The sequence below is a fragment of the Ceratotherium simum genome, chromosome 27 (genome assembly GCF_057802395.1).
Source record: "Ceratotherium simum simum isolate JZ-2026a chromosome 27, ASM5780239v1, whole genome shotgun sequence".
Taxonomy (NCBI): domain Eukaryota; kingdom Metazoa; phylum Chordata; class Mammalia; order Perissodactyla; family Rhinocerotidae; genus Ceratotherium; species Ceratotherium simum.
In genome coordinates, this window is record NC_141926.1 from 22,506,486 (window position 1) to 22,528,706 (window position 22,221).

General features: G+C 36.0%; 1 pseudogene; it reads right to left on the reverse strand.

Moving 5' to 3' along the window:
- Positions 1-3,067: 3,067 nt before the first annotated feature.
- On the reverse strand, positions 3,068-18,830 carry LOC101391074 (protein downstream neighbor of Son pseudogene; annotated as a pseudogene).
- Between the last annotated feature and the right edge of the window lie 3,391 nt (positions 18,831-22,221).

The following is a 22,221-nucleotide window of genomic DNA, read 5'->3' on the forward strand; positions in this document are numbered from 1 at the left end:
AACACTATTGTCTACATGCATATTTGGTGAGTGTGGAAATATTAGTATTATTTTGGCTTATTTGTGTGTTAATGAAAGGCCAGCTAGTTATTTTCTAATGACCCACTTTTGTTAACTGATCAGCTCTGGTGAGAATATTAAAATGCTGTGGTTTTAGTTTGAATGCTAATGTTCCCTTCAGACATTTGAAACACAATTTACATTATCATATCTTTTGTTTAAAATTATGACAAATATTCAGCTCATTCCCGAGCATTAGGGAGCATTGATTTATTTTTTCCCCCAAATAGGAAGATTTTTCAAGTTAAAAAAAAACCTCCTGTGACATCACTTTAAAATATGAAAAACTAGAAATGCAATATGAGATTTTGTTATTGTTTACAACAATAAAATGGACAAGAATCATTAGTCACACTAATGGATGCATATAGATAAAATATAGACATCTATAATATCAGATTCTTTAAATTTGATTTTATCAAATTAAAGCCAACCCTCCCCTCAAAATCCAAGAGGAACATTTATGTACAGATGATGAAGCATAACCAGATGGTATTTTCATTCTGTCTTGATATCTGACTCTTAAATTCAATATAGTATATGACTAGGCTATGATTTTGCATGGAAAGTCCTCCTGTTATGCAGGCGATATTAACCTCAGTAGGGAGGTTTGCCTTCTTCTGTCCCAAGCCAACAAGCTTAAAATGGGGACCAAATTCCATCATTGAAAAGAAAATAAATCCTAAATACATCTATCAGCTGAAAAGGGCTTAGGAAAATGTGAGTGTACACCACATGCATTCAAAAGTCAACCTCAATGAAAACTTCGCCTCAGAGAAAGGGAATATCTACTCAAGGCAGAGAGAAATACACAAATCCCAATCCATTATTGATTATGAGTGATTAAATAGGAGAGAAATAAAATAGGTGCTTTAACTGTAAGCCAAACTTATCCTGAGTGACTGACTGACTGACTGATTGGTGTAGTTTTTTTTCCCCCTTCTTCTTTGGGATCCCTAATGGGGTTAACAGCTGGTCCATTGTCTTGTAGGAGTGTTGCTAATTTCTAGGATCTGGATTGGGGCAGTAAGAATCATGGAGTGTGACAGAAATCATATACTTTTCTGGAGACACTTCCTTCTCAGAGTCACTGTTTCTACTTGATTCAGGACTTTTATGAATCAATTTTTTTCTTTATTTTTTATTGAGGTGACATTGGTTTATAACATTATATAAGTTTTAGATAAACTTCACTATATTTTGATTTCTGTGAAGACTACACCGTGTTTACCACGCAAAGTATAATTGCCATTCATCCCCATACACATGTGCCCTTTTACCCCTTTCGCCATCTCCCCTCCCACCTTCCCCTCTGGTAACCACCAATCTAGTTTCTGTGTCTATGTGTTTGTTTGTTTGTTGCTGTTCTTGTTTTATCTTCCATATATGAATGAAATCATACAGTATTTGGCTTTCTCCATGTGACTTATTGCACTTAGCATAACATCCTCAAGTTCCATCCATCTTGTCTCGAATGATGAGACTTCATCTTTTTTATGGCTGAGTTGTATTCCATCATGTGTGTGAATTATATATATATATATATATACACCCCACCTTCTTTATCCATTCATCTCATTTTGATGTTGTTCCCAAGAGCCTATAAGATGAATTAGAAGAAAGTTATGAATAAATTAATCCTAAAGCCTATTTTAGCCAAGACAAGCAGCTATACTAAAGAGTTACATAGTGTACGTCACATAAAAACAGAGCCCACAAAGAAACAAGAGTTCTATAAAATATTTCTGCCTTTCCTTGTACTGCTAGATATACCCAAAATGTCTCCATTCCTCAGTCTATCTTATTATTCTGCTTTAATAAACCTACTTCCTCATTTCTAAAGTTGTATTACTCCAAAACTGTCTCTCATTGTGTCTTTGTTATTTCAAAGTGCCAGAGAATTAATGGAACACAATTTCCTGACCTGTCCTCAAATAAACTTCCTTAAAGAGTTGTTTTAATTACCCTCATTTTTTTCATTTCTCATTCTCTTCTCAAGCCACTGCACTTTGAATTTCATCTTCCTTTCGTCAATGAGATTATTATTTTTGACCATCAATAGCTTTCATGTTGACAAATCTCAGGTACCTCCTTTCTGATACAATATTAATCAGCCTACTACCATTATTTGTTGCAGGAGATATCTCATATGCTCTTGAAATATTTTATTATATTTGCTTCCAAGACCCCAAAGTTGTGGCTCCCCTTGCCCTCCTTCTCAGTGTTTTGTTTAACTTGTAATAACTTTTATTTAAGAAAATTTGAATTTTATATATATATATACACACACACAAATACCTACAAGCACATTAAATACTACTTTGCCATGACAGCTGAAATACTTTACACCTCTTAACTCTATTCTATATGAAATACAAAATACTTTTATCTGAATTAACATGCATTAAAAAAACAAATTTAATATATTTGAGATATAGGAATTGCAAATCAGTAGGAAAGACACTATGATGGAAGCATCAACAATCAGCTAGGTAGGTATTGTCTACATTTGTTTTCTACCTTTATAAAACTAGAACCAGCTAATAATCTTAAGTAAATTTTTAAAGTAAAATAATTTTGCCCCGATGCCATTAGTAACAATGACATAAGATAATTGCTGATGTTAGCCTCAATTTCCCATTTGCAAGAAACACTGACATTAATTCAGTTTTCTACTCAGTTTATAATTAGGTGGTAGGGATCTAGAATTCTCATTAGAGCTGAGTTTTTTTTTTTTTTTTTGAGTTTGAGTTATCTTCAAATATGAATATCTAATCTGAAAATACGAAAAACAGAAAATATTGACTTAAAACCTTAATCCTACCGCTCAGTGCATGTAATAAAAATTAATGTGAAAAGTTACTGTTTGTAAACATTTGCATATTTTTGTTCTATTCCTTTCTTTCAGCTTCCAAAATGAACTTTAAAGGCAAAAGTATAAGAATTTTGAATTTCCTTGTCAAAAGGCTTTTTTCTTCACAGATTCCTTTCAGGCTTACTTTGCCATTCAGGATTTCCAAATATAAATGTACTCACTCATTCCCACATGCTGTAAAGATCATTTATCCAGTAACGGTATTTGACTAAATTGGTCCAGAGTCTTAGGGTGTAGCCCATAATTAGCAAGCTCCTCATGAACAGTCTCTTTATCCAGTAGTTTATCCATTGTCACGTAGATATGAAATATAGCAGTTGGCTCATACCTATATAGTCCTGCAGCAAACAACCCACTGTGTGAAGATTTGAGTAGCCTGGTCACAGAAGGTAGAGAATGAGGCATAATAGGACCGGCAATCTCCAAAGTAAATTGATCTCATATCCTTAGAGTTTGTGTCTTCACCTTTGTACTTTGTGCCTTAAGCATTTGCATTGCGGCACCTTGGAAAGGCGTAGGGATTAAGAGAGTGGGTGGAAGTCCTGCCTGTGGACCCAAAGTAGCAATTCAACTCTTACAACTGAGAAAAAAAAATTAGCAATGTAAAGATGTTGATTCCATTCACCAATAGACAAGACTCAGGTCTGTGATCCATTTGTGCTTCATGTTTCTCTTTACATAGCTTGACAGAGAGTATGGCTGTTTTTTAAAAACTTTGTCTTGCACACCCATCTCTTCAAGCCAGGAAGAACCTTCTTCTTTATCTTCATCATCTTTATCGCTGATTGCTTGCTGCTCTCATGTCCCGAGGTTGTTCCAGATACTTTCTTCTTTTTATGGCCATTTTCTTTTATTAAAGGCAGAGAGAATTCAATACCTTTATTTTTTTCATAGCTTCTCCTATACCTCTAGTTGCAGAGACATGACAGCCATGATTATTTCATTTCCTGCTAATCCTGCTGCACGGAAGAGGATAGTAAACTGAAAGATACAAATGTAGAAATAGGGACACAGTTTTGTCTTCAGCAGATTATATAGAGAAGTAAAGCTCACAGACCAGTCACTCATTAAAATGTGGTGGAGAGGTTCATCATCTGATTAAGGACTTGTCTTTTCAGCCATTTTTCTATCAGTTCCAACATAAGGGAGCAGTGGTAGCCGAGGCAAGGCAGGGCAGAGCCAATAGATAAGGCTCTGCTGGAAGATACAGCGGAGCACAGGAGACAGTTTGAGGTCCTGTGTACTTTGAGTCAAAGTAACTTCTGTTGTCCCACGACGCTGGACAAGACCTTGAGCCTCTTCCTTTGCTTTCAAATGATCTACCAGATAAAGGGTTGAGAAGAGGTGAAAAGCCGTTGAGTTTTAATACTCCAGTCCACAGGTGGTTCAGTACTTTCTGAGGATGAAATATCAGATCTGGAGAATGATATTTGTGGAGTGTACAGTACTTCAGTAACTGTTTCACCTTCTGAGATCTTTTTATAAATACTGAGAAAAGCAAGCACCTCAATCCTGTTTCCTCTTTTCTTTACTATCTACTTTCTTTCCATAGGTACTTTCCTATGGCTCACATTATATTCCAAGGACTTTTAAATTTGTATCTCAAACCCCATAAGACATGTATGTCCAATTGCCTATTTGATATACTTAAATGAGAAATTTTAGTTTTTCCCAGATATCTTCCTTTCCCAAACACTCATTTTGGTTAATTGCACCCACATTCAGCCAATTGTCATAGCTAAAAATTAAGCCATTTTGATATTCCCTTTCCCTCACCAGCCCATATTGCCTTTAATTTCCATTGATTCTAATTAGAAAATATATCTTGATTCTGTTTATTTATCTGTCTATACTTGTCTAGCACTTAAGTCCAAGACTTTCACTCACTTATGGATTACTAGAATAGCCACCTAACCTGGCTCTCTACTTTCACTCTTTAATCTTTACATCCGATGGTCCACCCAGTGGATAAAGAAATGTTTTAAAAATATACATAAGGTCAACAAGACATAGAAGCCAAAAGAAGAATCTTTTGGTATAGAGGAAATAGAAAATTGCATCAAATGATGCTGACAAGCCGATAAAGATGTTGACAGACTAGCCAGCATGAAATTCAGCAATAAGAGGGTCATTAGTGATCTTGATAAGAGAAATTTATGTGGAATTGTGTAGAATGGAATGAGCTATGAAGAGAAAGGAGGTAGTGAACTGGAGACAATAATTAAAGATAGTTCTTTCAAAGAGATTTGGGTGAAAGAAATAGGGAAATGAATAAATAGCTGTAGAGGAATGTGAAAGAAGAGAGATATTTTGCATAAGTGCATGCATGTGTGCACATGTGATTGTGTGTATATATTTCATTATAAAGGACATCAATACATGTCTGTGTCATGATGGAAAAATCTAGAAAAGAGAGAAACTTGAGATGCAGAAGAGAGAAATGGAATGAAGAAACTGAGATTTGAGTTCACGATAGCCAAAGCAGCTAATTCTAGAGGACGACATCATGGAAAAGAGAAAACTTTGTTGAAAGTAACCTCAGATTATGCTGGCTCTCCCCTCTTCAAATATTTGCTTACGTGTAAGCTACTTAAACACTAGGTGAGACACCAAGAATTCCCGCAGAAAGAAGTAGCGAAGAGGCTAAAGGCTAAGTAAAAATTTCAGCCACCATGAGCTGCTGGTAAGACAGAGGATGGGATCCACAGCACATGAAGGCATAGGGAACCCAATAAATATCCCAGGTATTCAATATAAACACAAAGCAGTCACATCCTGTATGGACAATATCTTAGGTTTAATGGGAGAAATAAACAGACAAGTATGAACAAAGTTTAAAACCAGTTCTGAACGGAGTTTCATCTGTATTCTCTGTCTACTGGGGAAAAAAAAATTTCAATATTGGTACAGAAATTAAAAGAAAAATTCTGAGACTTGAAAAAAGATTCTAAAATCTGAAAGATAATCTTAAGCATGAACAAATTTGCAGAATTTATACAACCAGGCTTGCTGACAAATAATGAAACTATAATAATTAAAACCATGCAGTATGGATTCAAAGACAGACAAAACAATGGAACAGAATAGAGAATCCAGAAACAGAAGCTCAAAAATATGGTCACCTAATTTACAACTGTTACTTAATTTCAGTGGAGAAAATACAATCTTTTCAATAATTTGTGTTAGATATATTGGCTGTCCTTGACTGAAAAGTATGAACCTTTATCCTTAACTCACACTGTACACAAAAATCAATTTCTAATGTTTGGTAAACAAAACCTGAAATGTAAGAAAATAAAGCTTGTGGAAATAAACATAAAGTGTATCTTTATAAACTTGCGGTAACTTGAGGTAAAGTTGTCTTAAAGAGAATGTAAAAGACATTAGCCATAAAAGATATAATTAATCAAATGGATTACAATCAAATTAAGAACTTCTGTTCATGAAAATACCCAAAAGGAATGAAAAAAGAAATTCATGAGTATTGCTAGTCCCTTCCTGAAAAATGCCTGCATTTTTCGTAACACACACATCTGATGCTGCGTAAAAGTATATTTTAAAATCCCAATGTCCAAAAGAAAAAGGCAAAGATAATAAAAATGAGAAAGAAAAAGCCAATTCACGAAAAAATACTATTTAAATGATCAATAAACATATAAATTGTTTTCAATATAACTATTCTTTAGAAAATGCAAATTAAAACCAACATATTGATGCCGACTCCTAACGACCCTGTGTACAGCAGAGCAAAACCCTGCCTGGTCTTTTTGTGCCATCTTCTCCCCTTCCATCGCTGTGTCAGACAATGCTCCATTGCTATTCATAGGATTTTTGTGGCCAATTTTTTTGGAAGTGGGTGGCCAGTTTTCTTTCCAGTCTGCATAAGTCTAGAAACTCCGCTCAAACCTGTCCACCATGGGTGACTCTGCTGGTGTTGAAATACCAGCTGCATAGCTTTCAGCATCACAGCAACACACAGCTGACACAGTATGACAAACACCAGATGGTGTGGTTCCCTGACTGGGAAATGAACCTGGACCTCGCCAGTGAGAATGCTGAATCTAACTAGAAATACAAAAACAGAGGCAAATAGAAATAGAAAAAAATAGGCTAAATAGAAAAAAATTAGCCACACGTAAAACATTGTTGGATCTCACAGATACAATGTGGAGTGAAATAAGTAAGAAATTCCAGAACAGGGAAAGCTAACTTCTGGTGATAGAAATAGAAATAGTCATTATCTTCACCCAGGGAATCGATGGTGCCGTGGAGGGAGCATGAGATAGGATTCTGAAATGCTGAATGTGTTCTGTCTTTTAATGGAGGGGGGAATCTCACAGATATATATCAAACATCAAACCATACACACAGGATTTGTATACTCTGCATATATGCCATATAGCAATTGAAAAACAAACCTTGCGGGTCCTATATTTCCCTTGGATTAGTCAGATTACGATCACTATTTGAGTTAAGTATAGCTAGAGACAGGGGTTTATTCCTCCTTTCATCACATTCAAACAAGCCACTAAACCATGAGCCTCAAGAGAGCAAGAGGTTTGTCTTTGTCCCTTGATATATTCCAAATATTTAGCAGTAAGATTTAACATATATGATCAAATGATGTGTGTTTTCATGACTCAGTCTTTTGGGCAAATAATTCTTTCCACTGGTAAACTCCCATTTCACTCTATATAGTGTAAATATGAATAACTTAGGAGATATTTAAAAAACACATTATCTCAAGAGTTCAAATTTATCCATTTATTAAGTCTATGAATTTGGGGACACTCAGGCCGGCCCCTCGACTTAGCGGTTAAGTGCGCACGCTCTGCTACTGGCAGCCCGGGTTCAGATCCCGGGCGCGCACCAACGCACTGCTTCTCCAGCTATGCTGAGGCCGCATCCCACCTACAGCAATTAGAAGGATGTGCAACTATGACATACAGCTATCTACTGGGGCTTTGGGGAAAAAGAAAAAAAAAAGGAGGGGGATTGGCAATAGACGTTAGCTCAGAGCCGATCTTCCTCAGCAAAAAGAGGAGGATTAGCACGGATGTTAGCTCAGTGCTGATCTTCCTCACAAAAAAAAAAAAAAAGAAAGAAAAAAGAAAAAAAAATTGAATTTGGGGACACTCACAGAAATCCCAATAGTTACCTTAATTCTGGCTAAATAATTGTCATATTATCTACCCATTTGGTAAACTGTCCTTAAAAATCAAAATTAGTATCTTTTCACAATTTGGGGCAAATGGTCTATTATAGTAAAATTGAATATGTTTGCATGATCTTTGAAAATCTAGTGTCATAAACTTTGTTCCTACCAAGTATATAATTTGCATAAAATTTAAGGCTGGTGATATTCAAGGTCCGGGGTATAAAAAGATGGAGAATGAAGACAAGAGGGAATTCCCCAACCTCCCCAATCAAACAGTCCCTTATAAAGCAGCAGCTCTGGACCACAATCCACAGATCTACAACAATGACAGCGGACAAGTCCAGGGCTCTTTCATACATCCCTAAGTCCTCCCTGAACTACAGGGAAGTTGCCCTGCAGTGTGAACCCCGAGATGCCCACCAGGGTGACAGTTCCAAATTTACTTCTCCCAACAATGAGCTACAGAGAGAATGTACAATAGGAACGTAGAGTTCTATATGGAGGTGGGGCCACAGTGCAACTTAAGAAGTGGAAAAAAAGTAGTCAATCAGCAATCTTCCCTTTGAGCTGTAGAGATGTTGCCATTCCTAGTCAAATCATAAGCATTTAATTTTCTCCAATAACAGCTCAGGGACTGGATGCAACATTATCTAACAAATGAGGCAAATCTCATGTGACTTCCAGTAATTCATTCCAACTCAGGAACTTTTGCTTCTATCCTTGTCCTCGGTAGATGTGTCTCTGAGCTGCTCTACACAAGTGCTATTCTAATTCTCGCTTGAATTATTTTTCCCATCTTTTAACAGTAAATCTAGATACCCTCTCAAACTCATATTCAAAATTAATATAATTTTAGACACAAAGGATACTAACCCTGAAACTTTAAATCTTCATCTTTCTTACCTTCCTCCTGGTTCCCTTACCGCAATATCCAGTTGACATCTTTTTTTATTTATTTTTTTGGTAAGGAAGATCAGCCCTGGGCTAACATCCATGCCAATCCCCCGCTTTTTTTTGCTGAAGAAAAGCAAACAGTGCACAGCGGAGCACGCGCACTTAACCACTACGTCCCGGGGCCGGCCCCCAGTTGACCTCTTTTATCTAGAGCAACGGGTATATTATTTGTTCCTGTAGTCTGCAGTGGGATTCAACTTGAATTAAAGATCGCACAAGGCTTCCCAGAGTGTCATTTGGCAAGTGTTTGAGGATGGGGGAGATACAAATTGTTCTTGGATTTGACCTATCCTGTCTCCTACATTTCTTCACTTCATCATCTCACTTCACTGCGGGTTGCCAAAACCCGTAGTTCTGGTATTAATTACGTAATGCTGGTATTAATCATGTTGCCAAATCTACAATTAAAGTGTCTTCCATTTCTATGACTCTCATTCTCTCTAATTCAATCTGTCTGGAACAGGGGATATATTTAGCTATCTCAGCCCTAAACTTTATGCCTTTTCCCTCAGTGCCACTTTGTATGCCTTCAGAGGAGTGTGACTGTCGGTTGCTCAAGCCTCCTTGGAGAGCTTGGGGATGGTAACAATTTTATCTCCAAGACATGCTCAATTAGTCTCACAAGTGTAACAATCTCTCCTGTAGGACATTTTCCAAACACTTCCTAGGTGTGCCATTCTGGTTCCTCTCTGTACTCCGGCCTCATACCCAGGCAACTGTTAGACTCACATACGTAATTAAAAATATTTTTCATTTGTTTTCTTCTTCTACAATGGTTTACTTCTTGTAGAACTATTGTTATATCTTGTTTTAAATTTTCATTTTAAAACTACCATCTTATTTAAAATATGAACTTCCTTTTAAAAAAAATAGTTGTATCACTTAGTTTGGGCTTAAACACTCAACTTCAAGAGAGTATCCCATTTTTAGTGAATGTTTCTTATATTCTTTACTATGTCCTATTTTCCATTGTTCTCTTGTGGTAAAGAAAGAACTATGAGAGAGAGGGAGAGAGAATGAGAGAGGAGGGAGGAAGAGAGAAGGAAGGAAGGAAAAAATTGAAGCAGAAAGATGTCCAGGCTGGCCACTAGTGCCCAACAATTGCCATGTCCCTTTGATGGTCATGACATACATGAGATCATTGGCTCTGACAGCATTGGTTTTTTTGTGTGTGTGCGAGGAAGATCAGCCCTGTGCTAACATCTGCCAGTCCTCCTCTTTTCTTTGCTGAGGAACACTGGCCCTGGGCTAACATCCGTGCCCATCCTCCACCACTTTATACAGGACGCCGCCACAGCATGGCTTGCCAAGCAGTGTGTCGGTGCGCGCCCGGGATCCGGACCCGCAAACCCTGGGCCGCTGCAGCAGAGCGCGCGCACTTAACCACTTGCGCCACTGGGCCGGCATTGGTTTTAAAAGGACTTTAGGAAATAATAGATATGTAGGGTTGTAGGAGTCATGTGCTTCCAACTTACATATTTTAGATAACCTGAATGAATAAAATTTTATTATCCAATTTCTACCTTTGTACCTATTGTTCCTACAATACAAATTTAACATTTTTCTGACTTACAGTGTATGGATTGCAAAAAAATTAAAATAGACACAACTACTTAGTATAGACTAACGATAAAATTATTTCCCATATTAATATCAAAACTAACTCATTTTCTTAAAAAAATGAATCACTGAGACTTTGGAAAGAATAAAACAATAGTCGGTAAATCAGTGTCTGCATATAGAAATGACTTCAGTTGGAAGATACGTAGCCTATTTAAAGTGCTTGCTGAGCAATTACCCCATTAATGTGATGAATGTAGACAGTAATATGTGATGATTTAAGCCTCAAAGTTCTATTTTTCTCTCAGATTCATAGGGTTTCTTTTACTTGAATTATTTGGGCCATTGCCTTAATTCCCCATTTAACATTACTTGTAAAAATACATTTCTATTTCTAAAAGGTGGACTTTTTAATGAACTTCTTTCCACTACAGACTTTAACCTTTATGCTCACCATGTTATGGCACTATATGTAAATAGCCACCTTAATAATGATATTTGGCAGGACTCTGGAAAGAAGAGTAGCAGGAAAGTAGGGAACTGGGCTTTTGTTCCTTCAATTTTAAATGTACACTGCACTGCAGCATCATCTCTCCTGGAACTGGAAAAAATATTCTTGGGTGTTTTTCTTTTAATGTCTCTCTCTCTCTCCACCGCCCCCCCCTTTTCCTCTTTTGTCCTGTTATATTTCAGAGTGTAGTTTAAAAAAGACTCAATTATATAAAAAATTTTTTTAATTTTTATTTATTTATTTTTTTTTTTCCCCCAAAGCCCCAGTAGATAGTTGTATGTCATAGCTGCACATCCTTCTAGTTGCTGTATGTGGGACGCGGCCTCAGCATGGCCAGAGAAGCCGTGCGTCAGTGTGCGCCTGGGATCCGAACCTGGGCCGCCAGCAGCAGAGCGTGCGCACCTAACCACTAAGCCACCGGGCCGGCCCAAAAATTTTTGACTTCTATTTGCTCGTGTCTTCATATTATTTCCTGAGTTGTGTTTTAATAATTATGCATATTGGTTCATAAATTGGTATTATTTTGATATCTACATTGACTTCTTTATTAAATGTGTTTAAAATATGACATTAATTTTTTTGTTAAAAACTTAAACGCCTGTATATTTACATTGTCAAAATTGAGAAAAAATTAAAAAATGGAATTTAGCAATTTAATGAAATGTGAGTTTTGGGGTCAAATTAATATTCCCCGCAAGAGAAAATTTTGTTTCATATTGGACTGTGTTTTAGAATGGCATAATTATGTGGCATTGTTCTTTAATCTTATTCAGTTTAAAATTTTCTTCTTAGAAAATTTTTATTGCCCTACTTTTGCCTTTCTGATTGATAGAGGTGCATGCATTGAGAGCAAGAGTAATGAATTAATTTTCACATTTAATTTTGATATAATTACTAATGATAAATAGAAAGAATTAGAATGTCAAACTTAGTAAGCTGAATTTTAGTTTTCATTTAGCTAAATTTGAATTCTCTGTCTTTACTGTGAGACAGAACAGCAGGAATATTTTCTTTAAAGTCATTAAGCAAGATTTTGCAATATCTAGGGTGATGTTTATGCTTTAGGGGTCCAAGTTGATCACTTTGGTCTATTTTTATAAGAGACTCAGGAATCTCCTGGGAGGAAATTTAGTCTGAGAAAAATAAAAGTAAATAAAGCTATGTTTGATGCAGTTACACAGATAGTGCATCCTCAAATCCTTGAGTTCATCACTAAATATCTTTTCCTCTTGCCTACTCAACCATTATTCCATGGTGAAACACTAGATCTTGTCATTGCCAGTAATAACAACATTCATAGTGCCCGGTATCCCACACTCCACCCTGCGTGTGTAACTTTCCAGTGTATCCCCTCTAGTCTTCTAGTTATTTCAATTCCAAAGGTTTTTGGATAAAAATAGATCCAAAATGGGACAAGTGAAACTACCAGAATTCTTAGCTGTCTTCCTCCCCTCTTGATTGAAGGATGAACCATCTATTGTCCTGCATAAGGCCAGGTACTCTTGTGTACTTGATTCAATGCATGTTTGATTATTTGATCACATCACATGTGCAATTATTCTTGTTTATTTCTTCATGATTGACTGTTTCATCTTTATGGAACCAGTCCTGTCATTGTACAAGCTAGTACATCAAGAAACAAGAAAAGAAGAAAAAGCAAATCCCTTTGACGACCCTACATCTTCTCCAACTATTGACACATTTCTCTGCTAATTTTTACAGCTATAGTATTTCTATTCTCTTTTGAATCCACTCTGAACAGGCTTTTGCCCCCATCATTCCTCTCAAGCAGCAATTAACCTCTCAATGTTGAATCCAATTGTCATTTCTCAATGTCATCTTAGCCTGTGAGCAACATTTGACACCTCCCAGTGAAGGGAACAATCATTTATAACAAATTGCCTCTTTCCAAGGCCCGCTTGTGGTACAAGATATTCCTGTCCAACTATTCCTTCATTATGGCACAAGATACCTTTTCCAAATTCCCTTTCCAAGTCATCTTATGGCATGAGATAGCCCTGTCTAATTGTGTTCTATGGCACAAGATACCGCTGCCCACAACATCACTTGTGTCGAAAGAAACCTCTCCCCACAGAGTAAACAAGAACCATCTACCCACAATGAAGTGTGATCTTGTCAAGAGATCCTTCATGAATTCCACACAACAGTGTGTGTCAGAGACTGCCAAGTATTTACTGGTCACTTGCTATTCATGAGCAGATAGGATAAAAAAATTTCTCAGCTTTCCTTTGCAATTAGTGCCAGATGATTGCTTTCTGATCAATGTTGTGTGGGAAGAAGTATATCGAACCCTGCAGGCCTAGGCATAATGATCCCTACATGCTATATTCTATGTTCTCTGTTACCTTCTGTGATGGCTATGTAGGCTGTGTGTTTAAGATGATGGCATCACAAAATGACAGGGATGAGAACACAGTGACATTTCTTGGAGTCAACATGTACTGACTGTGATTTAAGAAATATTGTTGTGTTAAGACACAGAGGATTAATTCAGTAACCAAATACATAAAATCTCTTGTACTTTCCTCCAGATATTGATTTTCAGATATTTACCTACTATCTGAAATTCTGCTCTTGGAATTCTAATTAACATCTGCAAATTGAAATAACCAAACCTAATTCTTGATTTTCACTTTTTCCAAAAAATTAGTTGTTCCCACAGTGTTCCCTCATTTTATGCAGTTTAGGCCAAAAACCTTGAGTCAGCTTTGACTCTTTCTCTTGTGCTCTTATCCTATATCGATCATAATCAAATTATTTTGGCTAAAACTTCAAATATTTATAATCTCAATCCAAACACTTTCTCTTCCCATTGTTATCACCCTAAGCATGTTACTTCTTACCTAGAACATTGCAATGGCCTTCTAACTGATCTATTGTGTTTTTTTTTTAATTTTTTAAAATTATTTTATTGAGATCACATTTGTTTATAACATTCTATGAATTTCAAGTGTACATCATTATATTTTGGCTTCTATATAGAGTGCCTCGTGTCCACCACCAAAAGTCTAGTTTCCATCCACCACCATATATATGTGCCCCTTTATCCCCTTAGCCTTCCCCCACCTCCTTTCCCTCTAGTATCCACCAATCTATTCTCCTTATCTATGTGTTTCTTTGTTTATCTGCCACATAGGAGAGAAATCACAATATTTGTCTTTCTCTGACTTATTTCACTTAGCATAATACCCACAAAGTCCATCCAAGTTGTCACAAATGGCACAATTTCGTCTTCTTTATGGCTGAGTAACATTCCATTGTATAGAAATACCACATCTTCTTTACCCATTCACCCACTGATGGGCACTTAGGTTGCTTCCAAGTCTTGGCTATTGTGAATAACCCTGCAGTGAACATAGGGGTGCATACATCTTTTTGAATGCATAGTACTTCAGATCTATCTCTATAGTGAGTTTTCATCTGTGTCAGACTAGCATGCATACCATAGCCTAAAAGTCTATGCTGGATTTAGCCCTTATCTCATGAGGAAACATTTTTGTAGGAGTCATGGGAAAAGATTTGACCTAAGAATCAATACCTGTTTGTATCAGGTGGTAGGAGCTGGCTTAAGAGCGATGGCTAGAGGCAGGCAGCATGGATTTTTTCACTCTTAAAGAATCTATAGGTATGTATGAACTGTATGAGTTTCCCTTCTCTTCTGAATAAACAGTCCTTATAGAAACATAATGAGGAATATTGACGATATTAGCACAAGGTCTCAAATAACTCTATCTCTAACTTATTTGTGGCATTCCATGTATTGTCCATGATATCCAGGACCAATGTTAACTATGGCAAAGGCCACAAAAATATCAATTATGAAGCAAGGTTATTTTGAAGATATAAAACTAAAAAGACAAATTGTGTAAGTCTTTGCATTCGATGCTACAGTTATAAAAATGTATTAAATAAATAAATCAGAAGGGTGATATATTTTATGGAAATCATTTTGTCAGCTGGCGAGTGAGACAAATTGAAAGATCCAAGAGTAATGATGAAAAAAGAGTTAGCAACCTACTGGAGGAATCCAGCTAAGAAATCATGAGGATTTGAATCTCTGTAGAGCAGTGGTCTTGTAGAGGAGGTGATTGATATGAGAACTAATAAAGAAGGAAAATTAGCAGAATTTTGTGGTTTGGGGGAAGACGGAGTATTAGACAAAAAGGAAGAAAGGAGCTACAATAAGTAACAATATTAGCTTTTGGAAATGTGGTAGATTGTGTAACCATTATCTCATGTGGAGTGGTTAGAGGTAGAGAATATTTTCTCACTTATATATTAGCAAGGATCATTTTAACTTAAATTGCAAAAAGCAACTTGGAAATTTAATTACCGCTCATAATCTAAATTTCAGTAGTGGCAAATGGAAGCTAGTAATATGTATAGTCTGAAAAACATTTTACCCATTGCAACTAATTTTTCTTCTTATTATTTTAACCATGTGAATGAACAGCTTAACATACCAAAAAAAGGAAAACACAATATGGAGGGAAACATCATCAGGTCCCTGATTCTAATAAGAATTGGATAGTTGTTTTGTCTATACCTTTTAAATTAAAAATCTAATATCTTTTCATCCTCAGTTAAGTGCAATTGCTGAGTATAATTGGCCAGTGATATAATAACTAATTTGGGCCAATCACACATAAACAAACACACATATGTATACAAACTTATCTTTCAGACAGTCTTTAGCCTCACACCTGGAAATCACTTTTGGGTGATGTAATTCAGGCCTCTGTCATACAACTGGAATCAACTGTGAAATACAGGCACTCTAAATACAAGATAAAATCATGGAAAAAGACGGAAACTAACATTCTTCTTTTGTAAGATCGGGACAAAGCTTGGTTAACTTGGCTTTCTTAATACATATTAATAATTAATATCTTCATTTATCAGTTAGCTCCTACTTAATTCTCTCAACTGGCTACAGGCCCTCATCCCTTTATCAGGCTATATCATCTTATTTAAAAAATAAAAATATTAATTTAAAACCAATTTAATTTCTCTTGGGAAAAATATCAGCAGGAAGAATGAGAACGAAAAACAAAATAGATCCCATGACTGCAGATCCATTACAACACACTATCTTGATATTGGAAGGAAGATAATAATAAAAGCAATATAAATATTAATACTAATAATAGATATTAATATTAGTATTATAACTAACACATTGAAAACTGCTTAGATGCCAAGTACACTTCTCAGTGGTTTATGCTTGTTAGATGGTAATACCCAGAACACCCTTAGAAGGCAGATTTTTTAGACGTGGAATGGAATTTGTAATTAACTTTCTCAAGGATACACAGCTGGACAGGGATGGAACTAGATTTCAAACCCAGTCATAATATACTGGTTTTCTTTATTTGTGATATTTCTAATATTTTATTGATAGAAATCATTTCTGACTTTGGTAATTGTGACATTTGGTACCAATGATTTTAAGATTTACTTACAAAATATGCCTCAAAGAGTTTGTATAGGTATTTAATTGTTCCTTCAAACAATTAAAGCAAGTGGGAATCCTGCCACTTGTGACAGTGGGTGACAGACTTTTGATCTCCCCTGGGCTTTGCTTCATCTGGTGCAGTGATGCCCAGACCTCTCCCTAGAGACTCTATTCTATCTGTCTGGAGTGATGCTTAGGCACTGGCCTGTGGAGGTGTGTGTATGTGTGATGATAAATGGTAAAGGTATCTTAAAAAAATCTAGATAGTTAATTATACAGTTAATAATAAATATATTATATGTACATATTATGTATGTAATATATTATATATATACAGTTAACAATATGGTTTAATGACATAATTAGTTAAATATCCAGATATTAATGCAGCCAGGATTAGAAACCACTGATTTAGAAGTTTATTTTGAATATTTATTACAGTGCTTACATTCTGGTAACAGGATAAAAACAGCAAATAAGTAAGGTATAACAAAAATACTTAAGAGTGGCATTGGTGATTTGTATAATTAAAAAAAAATTATATGTGCCTGGCACATATGCGTGGCGATGGATGGAAACTAGACTTTTGGTGGTGAACACGATACAGTCTATATAGAAGCTGAAATATAGTAATGTACACCTGAAATGTACACAATGTTATAAACCAATGTGACCTCATTAAAAAAATTTTTAAAAATTCATCCTCTTAAAAAAATTATAAGAAACTCCCATATGTCTTTCCTAAGTGGTTGTATATTTTTATAATTCCACTAGCAATGTATGAATAAAAAATTGTTTCATATCCTTGCCAAAAATAGGTACTCTCAGTCTTTTAAGTATTATATATCCTTTGGGTATAGTGGAAGCTTATTGTAATTTAATTGGCATTTTCCTTATGAATAAAGGTAATGAGCATACTTTTATGTGCTTATAAGATATTTCTGTATACTTAGTTGTGTCTCTTCAAAATATTTACCCATATTTTAACTCAGCTGTTTGTCTATTTGAGTCATAGCATTTTCTATATATTCTAGATACAAATTATTTGTCACATATGTGTATTTCAATTAATCTCTCCATAGCAAAGGACAAGTATATTTATTGTCTAGTATAACAAATAGAAAATATTCCTCAAGAGCAAAGACAGGCTTGTTTAGCGCCAATTTTAAAAGATCCAGGTTTCCTAAGCTCAGGTTCTTCTCTCATAATGCAACTCAATATGGGTGGTGGTGTCATCTGACTCTCTTTACATTGCCCTATGGAAATCTGGGCTTGGGAAGTTGATGAAAAATGCTGATATTCTGGCCACTGCTATTTCCATGAGGAGTAAACTTCTTTTCATCTCTGACTCAGGAATCTCCTGTCAACTACCAGCATCCATGAAATAATGGCAGCCTAACTTGTTAGCTTGCAAGCAGTTTAAAATCTCAGACCTTTTACAATTCTTGACAATGATTTAAACTGCTGGGCAGCTACTTATGATGTATTTAGATCTCTCCATCCCAACCTCTCTTCTGGCCTTATAGAGATTTCCAAAGAAATTTAGGGAAAACAAAAAAAACCCCAAACACCTCTCAATCTTGTTTTTAGAAGATTCTGGTACCGGTTGACAAGATCTGATGCTGCATTTTAACCCCATATTTATGGGGTCATGTAAGAAAAATTAGGGGAAATAATCCTCCCGATGATTAGAATGTCAAAGTAGATCTTGCTGCTTACCTTCCTTGGTATAGGATATGACCAGAGGTGAAATATACATTGATTTATAGACAGTAATTGTTTGATGTAGGGTCATGGACTTGTTGAGTTGGAGATATGTGACAATTTCATGTCAATAGTAACATAGATATTTCTAGCATATTTTGTGTTCTATTTGAATGTACACCAAAGTTTACCTACTGTAGAGGAGCATCTTGATAATCAGGAGGACAAAATATCCAGTCTTTGTATGATTGTCAGCTTGTTTTTCTCAGACATACCATAGTTGTTCATTAAGTCATAGCTAGCCATGACATCTATCACCATTTCTGAGTACCCCAGTTGTCAATGGTAGAGACCAATGCTGAGCCGCTAATACACCATCTCTCCATGAGAGAACAAGCTAGCTACCTGGTAGAAGATTGATTACATTATATCTCTTCCAAAATTGACAAAGCAAGCATTTTTTTCTTCAGTAGAAAAGTGAATTAATCTTAACCTGGATTTACCTTTCTTGCTTCGCATCTTCTGTCCGCATTGTCATATGTGAATTTAGTGAACATCTCATTCACTCTTTTGCTACCTCACACGACATTGCTTTTGACAATAATTGTACAGCAAAAGAGGCAATGAACAACACCTTGTGGTAGTTAGTGGTCTTACTGTATACATATCATCTAGAAAGAGTTGTAAGAAAATATTGACATGTCAATTACACTGCCAACAAGCTAATAATAGCTTATATGTTTAGGTACCAATCTATAAAAGAGAACAGTGCGTTTGGAATCTGCATCTAAAATATGGTATTTTCAAAGCCAGGACTCAGATATAAGAAGCAACAGATGTGAGCAGAATGCTCTCTCACTACTACCCCTAATTACACTCTCAATTGTCCTTAATTCTTATTCCTCTCAATTGTGCCCTCTTATGATTTAGAGGTTTCCTCCAATATAGTGGTGTTTCCACCGTGGAACACAGCAGTGGTTCCACTGAACTAGAGATTGATACTGTCTCCTGTCCATTTTGATCTCTTCATATCATCTGGCCGTTTGAGGATCCTTATGCCACTGAAACGTAACCAATGATTGTAGTGACTGATCTTGATTATCTTGAAGAAATGAGACCACTGTGGGGGAAGGGAGTGTATGTTTGGAAGGCAGAAGAGTCTCTGGGGCACCCAGAGATGGTTCTGGTGATTGATACGTTTTGTGCCTTCCATTTTGGGGAAAAGGGTGATTATCTGTTCTTTTGTACAACGATATTTGCACCATATAAAGTGGAAACACGATGTTTTTGATTATTATTGTTTCTGTACTTTAATGTGTATAGAAGTATGTGTTTGAAAGCTGAACATCCAAAGAGACAAACTGATTGTGTAGGATGTTTGCTTTTTGTATTACAAACCACCATTGCCCTTCTAATATCATACTGTGTAGCTGGAAACCCAGACTCCCTTGACTGCAGGATTCCAAATTAAAAATACATACGTGAGATTTGGAAACTGGAAGAAAAACAGAAGCTATTATTCTCCTACACCTTCAGAAATGGCTAAATGCTTGGGCAGATGGAAGAAATGATGTTTGCAGTAGCTTCCAGGGCATCTGTAGTGAATCACCTTTATAAGTGATGCAGGCAGCTGGACCACTGGAAAAGCTGCCCAGGACTTCTGTACTTCCAGATCTCCTCCTGTGGTTCCTCGTGATATCTGTTCCCAATCCCTTTGCAATAGTTTGGAAGGCAACAAATTTCCTCAATAAATCCCACTTTAATAAAAACACCTGGAGTGTTTTCTGTTCTCATAACAAAACCTTGATTTACATATCAATCATCAATTTATTTTAGGAAATTAATAGTTTCCTTTTGATTTATGCATCAGTTCTGTTTAGATTGCTTAGCAGGGACAAATTTCTGTAAACTTGATGACCTATAAGTTGATAGCATTTAAATGAAAATAAACAAGAAAATAAACTACAAATAAATGAATCTTTCTAACTTGCAAAATTCGCTGAGTGGCATGCTGAGTTCTATGCACAAAAATCTCTATTTTACTCGACATGTCAGTGATTTTCAAACTCTTGAGTAGATCGGAATCACCTACAAGAAGCATTAAAACAAATTTCTGGACCTCACCCTCAGATTCAATTTCCATAGGTTTGGGGTGGGGTACAAGGATTTGGATTTCTAACAAGTTCCCAGGTAACGTCAATGCTGCTGGTTCATGGACCACATTTGAGAAAAACTGCTTTCTCTCTATTTTAATACTTCACTGGTTTCTCCTTCTTTTCAAATAAATATTTAATGGAATATTTTACATTATTTTAGCAGACCTTATATTTTCTTTTTCTTTTCCAGTTCAGACTACTTGCTGTCACTAATTCCTCAAGGGTCTCCTCCGCTTGCTCATCTGCCCAAACCTAATGGTGTCTGATATAAATCTTTTCATTATCAAGCAGTTATTTTTATAAAAAAGCCTGGTAGACATTCAAAAATATGAAACTCTCATGTTAAATATGAATTTTAAAATGATTCATGGTGAAAAAACTTAAGCATAAGAGAACAAAACAGAAAACTCAGTTTGGAAATCGTGCATATGGGTACTTCTGTGTGTACGTCAGTTTTCAAACCTGGCCCTAATATTCTTTGACACCTCTGCCCTTAAATTTGGCCTTTGTGATTGTTCTTCAAAGATGTATTTCCTTGAAGCCAAATCCACTATTTAAATTGGTCAATTCAATTCAACAGTCAATAAATTGATTAGGTGTTCCTATGAGGAATTGATTATTCCTGTGAATGTATAGTTTGTCCTATAGCAGTTCAACGTCGTTTAAAGAACTTTTCTAATTGATACTTTCTTTCATAGATTTTATTTCAAAGTGGAACAGAACAAACTGATCAACTTTGTTGATTAAAGGCAACATAGTACAGTGTTTCAAACATAATCTTTGACAGTCTGATCTACCACTTGGCCATTGTCATACAGAGAGTAAATTTAGTTATCTATTTCAGCTTTCTTGTCTAAATGATATTATTAATTATTAAAATCATTATTAAGTATTATTAATACATATAATTCTATAAATGAGTAAATATAAAATACTTAGAGGTTTAAGTAAACATTAGTTTCTATATAAAAACCCAACCTGATCAGATAAGACTTTAAATATAAAATATTGTCTGGATTTTACAATTTATTTTCCAATTATAGAAAGGAAATACAGAAATTGATAAATATAGAAATCTGATAGTGGAGCCTGCATGCCATATTAGCTTGTAAACATATTTTATCTCAAATAATATTATATCTTTTTCAGTTACAGGATTTGTCAAATTTAATCATCATGTTTTTCATGTAAATTAAATACTCTCTGAATCTCTTGAAAAAATAGATATCTGGGAAAGTTGAGCCTGGATGCTGAACTCACACCTGGCCGCATTCTTCTGCAACCGCTGCTCCTCTAAAAGGGCCTCAATTCTGCGGTCCATTATCTGCAGTCAACTTCATTTATTTTCATGATTGTCTCAACTTTCTGTGTCTCTGAGTTTTGAAAATGTGATGTGAGAATGTTAAATGTTTGAGGTCAGTTTCCATAAAAGCAGAGTGTAAGATAAGGATCCAAGTGCATAGAATTTGTTGGGAGAGGAGACTTCAGGAAGCGCCTACAGCAAGAAAGTAAGGCAGAACAGGAAAGTAAGACAGAGCTGAGCAAGGATTTGGTATCAGATCAAGTCTAGCTTTGGCCTTACCCACAGCTGGACCCCGCTGGAGCATCAGCTGTACCAAAGAGTTATCCCCGCTGGAGATCTGGTCCAGCCTTTGTAACCACACATCAGGTAGCCATTGACTGAGGGCTGCTGATGGGAATGGAACTTCCCTGGTGAGGCAGCTCCATTCAGCAGAGGACAGTGCTCCAGAGGAGGGGCATCTATGG